Source organism: Castor canadensis, chromosome 3 (assembly GCF_047511655.1).
Source record: "Castor canadensis chromosome 3, mCasCan1.hap1v2, whole genome shotgun sequence".
Taxonomy (NCBI): Eukaryota; Metazoa; Chordata; class Mammalia; order Rodentia; family Castoridae; genus Castor; species Castor canadensis.
Window position 1 is genome coordinate 5,482,806 of NC_133388.1, and position 6,000 is coordinate 5,488,805.

Below are 6,000 nucleotides of genomic sequence, written 5' to 3' on the forward strand. Positions count from 1 at the left end.
TGTCGCGCCAGGCCCCTCTCGCCCTCGTGCCCTCTCTCTGTAGACCCTTCACCTCCCTGCCCTGTGGACATCCTTGCCCTAAGTGCCCATCCCCCTCTCTACCCTGCCCCCAGGACCCTTCCTCCCTTTACAGTGTTCCCCCCACTTTTAGCCAGTCTTGTCTTACCAGCCTCTTTGTCTCCCCTGGACACACCCATCTCAAAAAACAAGACATCACCTCTGGGCTTAAGTCCTATCCTGCTCACAGGAGACCATCCCCCCACAATGCCTGGGGGCCCTGGACTCCCTGAGGGCGCTCAGCCCTGACTGTACCTTGTGGTCTGCACCTCACCTATCATTGTCAGCCCCCAGGCCTAATGCTGAAGCCCACCTACCCATCATCAACCCTCAGGCCTCATGCTGGGGGAGGGTGGGAGAGAAAGCTCCAGTGCCTCCATCTCTAAGTGTCTACCTGACATCCCTCACTGGATCCCAGCTGGGATGAGGGTCAGATCTCTCAGGCCTGTGGGAGTATGGAGGCACCTTGTGTCTGGTGCAAAGGCCACATTCCAGGCAGTCCCTAGAGGTGGGACTCCTAACCCCCTCCTCAATGCTCTCCAGTCTTGGCCCTCCTCCCTGGGACTCCTTTATGAGGCCACAGTTCTACCCCTACTGGGGCTTGTAAGTGCAGGGGTCCATAAGACATTCCCCAAGCCCCTCTCTCTTGGGCTGGGGTTTCCAGAGTGGGGTGCACACAGGCTCTGCAAGGGTGCATGCCTCAGTCACTAGCCTGGGGAGCCTTGAAACCCACCTAAGACTTAGGCCCACCTGCAATCTCTTCCCAGCAGGGGCACCCTGTGTGGTTTCTGTACTTAAGACCACCACCCACCCATCCCTTGGGGTCTCCTCAGCCAGTATGATAACAAGAGATCCTGACTTCCCTCACCTCCAGACCCCAGGGTCTGGAGACCAGTGAGACAAGAGAGATCAAGGGGCAGAGGGGAAGCAAGGACGAGAAACGCAGCCTACAGGCATATGCTATGGAAGGGGAGAAGCAATGAGCAGAACTCCTGGGGATATGAAGAGAGGTTGGGATGGGGAGGGGGTGAGGACCAGGATTGTCTTGGAGAATCGGGATCTTTGCCACTGCAGGTCCCTGGGGTCTCGCCACATACACCGCACACACCACCTTGCTATTCACAGAGAAAGCCAACAGTGCTCTCCTGGGGTGTGCAATGGGTGGAGGACACAGGGCGTCGGGCAGTCTGCCTCCATCTCCACCAGGAGGATCATTGTGTTCCAGGGGTGCAAGGGATGGGGTGCCTGGATGCTCACGTGTCTCCTGAGCCTGCAGGCATACCTATGTGTTTGTGATGTCCCTAGAATCCTCTCAGAGCACATGGCTGGCCACGTTTCTGAACAGCCCCACCCCACCCTATCCCAGGGCTCCTGGGCAGAGTTGAAGCTCTCACCTAAAGGACATTTGCTGGAGCAAGGGGGGGTCAATGGCCAGGTCCTCAACCCCCCTTCCACTACCCCACCCCAGGGATGGCTCCTTCTCTCACACCCCAATTTCCAACCACACCCTGCCCAAGGAGCCCCCCTTGAAAACCCGCGATGAGTCCTTCCTGGCTTGCCCTACTGTTATTTCCTGTTGCCATAGTCACTGGCAGCGGGGGAGGGCAAGGGGGAGCCAAGGGCCATGGGGCAGTGCCCTCTGTGTTAGTACATAGCAGTTTTTCCAGACACTCAACTCAAATACATACTCACACTCACAAAGACATGCCCAAGCTGGGTGTGGCAGTGCACGCCTGTAATCCTAGCTTCCTAGCTGTCCTGGAGGATAAGACAGGAGGATCATGAGTTCAAGGCCAACCTGGGCTACACAGGCAGACCCTGTTCCAAAAAAGTATAAAAATAAAACAAAAAAGACCATGCACAAACACACAGACACATATAAAGACTGACACACGCTCACAAAGATAGACACACACAAAGGCACATGTGCAAAGACACACGCTGACACACAGACGTGCCTCCACCTATTCCTGGAACTCCCCCAAAACTTCAGCTATAGGCTGATGTGGCCTCAAAGGCTCTGTCTCCATGTGCTCCCCACCTGTCCTGCCTAGCGGGGAGTGGGCTCTCTTTATCTGCAACCCCCCACCCCATCCCAGCTCCTTCCTCTACCCAGTCTCCATGTCCAGGCTGCTGGCACTATCCCCACTCCCTGCTGAGGTATAGCTGGTGCCAGTTGCAGCCTCCCAGGGACCCCGGCTCCACCCTGGTGCAAGGCCCTTTCTTCTTTCACCTGGCCCTAACTAGGTCCACAGGGACTACTAAGCCTACAGGGTTTACATGACTGAACCAGTGGACCGGCTAGAGGCCACTGTGGGTGCTGAAGGAATGTGTTGCACTAGCACACTGAGGCCAGAGTGGTGATGAGGACAGGACACCTAGTTCCCAAGCTGCCTACCCCAGGTGCCTCTGTTACAGAACTTTCCACCTCACTGAGACAACAGGAGAGTGGAAGTGAGGGTTACACTCTGCAGGATCCTCCTCTATCAGTTCAGCCTTCCCTCTGCACAACCCCCTCCGACCTTAGCTGGCCAGGCTGCAGCACCCTGAGGCCAGCCAGAAAAGGCAGGCTGGGTCCCACAGGGCCTGCTGACCGCTGAGGAATCCCACCATCCACCCACCCCCACCAGGAAAGTTCAGCTCATGAGTGAAGAGCCCTTCCCTCTGCAGAGTGTGCCAGAAACTGTCCTTAGTCCCGTGCCTCGCCTGGTTAACCACCTGAGAGTGTGGACAAGTGTGAAGACACCCCCACACACCAAGGGCTGGAGGCCCACTGGACCTGCCTTGTGCCCTCTGCACTCAGGGCCATGTGCTCTGAGCACACGCCGCAGGAAAACGGACCAAGCCCAACCAGACACAGTTTGGGTCTCCCCAGGGTCCCAATTAAAGACATTCACAAGTTCCCAGGGTCTATTTTCAGCAGCTTGTCCCCTGAGACCCCTGTCTGGCCTGAGATCTGGCCCCAGAGTGGGCCTGCTGGGACAGATGGTGTGGTCAGGGTCAGGAGAAGTGGATACTTTCTGAGCCAGACAGGCTCCTCTGCCCTTATACCTCGAGCCCAGGTTTTATGTTCCTCTTTTCCTAGAACCGACATAACATGACCAGGGGGACAATGAAGGACTGGGGAATCCTCAGCCAGCACTCCTCCAATGGGGCTGTACCACCTGACTAGAGCCTGTAGCCTGGTCAGATGGGGTGCCCTTGACCGCCCCCCTACACTCCCTTGAGGCCAGGCCTGGTGCCCAGTCTGTTTCCTGAAGTCAAAGCCCAGGGAGAACTGACTGGAATTCCAGCCTCCCCAGCCCAGCAGCTGAGGCTCTGTTCATGGCCCTGAGCCCACCTTCAGCGGCCAGCCTGGCCCTGCGAAAAAGGACTGTTCACACCTGGTGTCCTGATCCCTGGCCAGCCTCTGCCTGTGCCCACCCAATAGCCAGAGCTGGGGGCACTGATGCACAGTGATTTTCTGATACCCAGCCCATTGGGTACAGCCAGCCCCTGGGGCTACAGTCAGTATCCAGGCACAGGAGGGGTCATGATGCCACCCCAGGTCCTAGGTTCCCAAGTTCAGGGAAGCTAGCCAAAGATGAATAGGGTCCATAGGGAACCAGAGCTGGGAAGACTCCAGGAAGCAGTTGCCCAGGGCTGGTGCAGGGGGCACTGGACTAGGCGAAACTGGGCTGGGCCTGAAGGGCTGGTTCTGGGGGTCTGCAGTGCGGATCCTCAGAGGATCTAAGACTAAGGGAAGTGGGGATGAATGAACACAGGCTGAGCCAGCCCCACAGAGATGCCAGCTGGGGACACCCACAAGGGTCTTGTAGTCTGGGGGGTAGAAGCAGAGAGGAGCCTAAGGGGACCTGGCTGGGAAGTACAGCAAGAGTGGAGTGCTGGGGTGGGATGAGGTGCTGCGTCTGGGGAGCAGGGCAGTGAAAGCAGTGAAGAAGCCTGCACTGGAGCTTGACCCCCAGCACAGCCAGCTTGCCCAGAGCAGCATGGGATGCGAGGCAATTTGTGGGTCCCTGGTCAAGGCTCCCAGAGGGGATGTGAGGTGGCGGTCAGATGGATTTTTTTTTTTTTTCCAATGCCTGGGATGGAACCCAGGGTCTTGTGTATGCTAGGCAGGCACTGTACTTCAGTGTTATATCCCCAGCCATACATATCATTTTGGAGCTGCCTCACTGGCTGAATGCCCATCAGAGAAGGTTAACAGTGGGGGCCCAGGGCAGCTTCCCAGGGAACGGTGGAAAGACCCACTCTCCGGGACAAAGGAGCCCATTCCCTCTCCCCTCCATCCTTGGGGCATCATGCCACTGGAGGGGCCCTGGCGGTACAGTGGACATCGCCTGGCAACAAGGCCCAGACAAACAGCAGCAGCACCACAGGTTTCCAAGACAACCCTTTGGAAACAAACAAGACAGCGACCGTCATCTTCCCCAGCAGGAAAAGGGCAGGTCCTGCCCCGCCCAGCCTGAGTGCTGGAGCATTGCCCAGCCACAGGGAGGGAAGTGGGGGGCAATCTGCCCCCAGAAAGACTCCTGCCCCTCTGCCCGGACCCAGTCGGTACAGGGGTGGGGGTTGTCTTTCTGCCCTAACAGGCATCCTTTCCACCCAGGATTTGGGGAAAGCTCTTCAGAGGTTCAGAGGCGGGTTGCTCACTCCAGCAGCCTCTGCCCTGCAGTGGGCGGACAAATCCATCCCGGCTGGGAGCCTGGATGAGTCCAGGCTGAGCTCTCTTCAATCACCCCCTCAAGAAGCCTCATATGGGCTGGAGAGGTGATGAAAGGGGAGGGGAGGGGTCCCATCCATGCCTCTGAGCAGAAGTCTGGCTTCTGCTACCTGTATAACCTACAGCTGTGCCTGTGGTGGAGAGCTGCCACCCTGCAGGTCACTGGCCCTGCACACTGGCCATGGTCCAGGAGGGGATGGGAGGGTAGTTAGGACATTGCCAGACATTCACCCAGAGACAAGGACACTGCTTAGAGGATAATGGGCCCTGCATCCACAATCAGTCAGGCCTGAGGCTTGAAGGGCTGGTCAGGGAGCCCAGGACTGAAACATCACAGTCTCTCGTGGCTTAACCAAGCCTGGGAGCTAGGGAGCCTGGCACCTGGGTTGTGGTGTGTGGTGAGACAGAACCCTGGGGCTGAGGTCAGGAGTGGGCCAGGGCAGGTCTTGCGATGCCCCCAGCGTGGATCCATAGGACATGGGCGCCCTCTAGTGGGCTTTACCAGGGTGGCAGGTAGAGCGAGCATCAGTGGTAAGAAGGGGGCAGAGCCTGGACTACATGGAGAGCCTGGGGGAATTCTGTTTTCACTGCAAACCCAATCACCAGAGCCCTGGGGCAGAGAGACTTTAGTTCCCAGACTGCCTGGCACAGACTGTCCTCATTCTGTCCCTGGGGCACACCCACCCACTTAAGGCAAACCAGGTCCATGAAGGCCTTGGCATGTGTCAATCAACCATTGACAAAGGCAGGTCAGACTTGGTCCAACTGCAGCCCTCCCTTTGGACTTCCCAGTCCAGTCCAAGGCTGTATCTCACCTGGGTCTCAACCCAGCTTCCCACCTTCTGCACAGGACCCCTCCTTTGGTCACCTGTCCCCATTCTCTCCACTGCATGTCCTCTGCTGTTCTCAGGCTGGTCCTGGCTCCAGTGCCCAAAGCTGCTCACCGGAGTCCAGGCTCAGCCTCCATGGACCCCACCCGCCCCTTATCTGGACTCCTTCCCAGGACACCCCCTCACCTCTGCCCAGTCCAGCTCTGCTGTGCCGTCTACCCACCTCAGGTATAGCACTGCTGCCTGAACCAGCCCCCATCCCACCTCAAAAATATCCCTTCTCACCAGAAGCCAAGCCTGGGGGCAGCTGCTAGGACAGGAGTATCGGTGAAGGGACCAAGGGACATTGTCCTGGATTCACATCCATCGATAAGCACAAACCGCACTGAG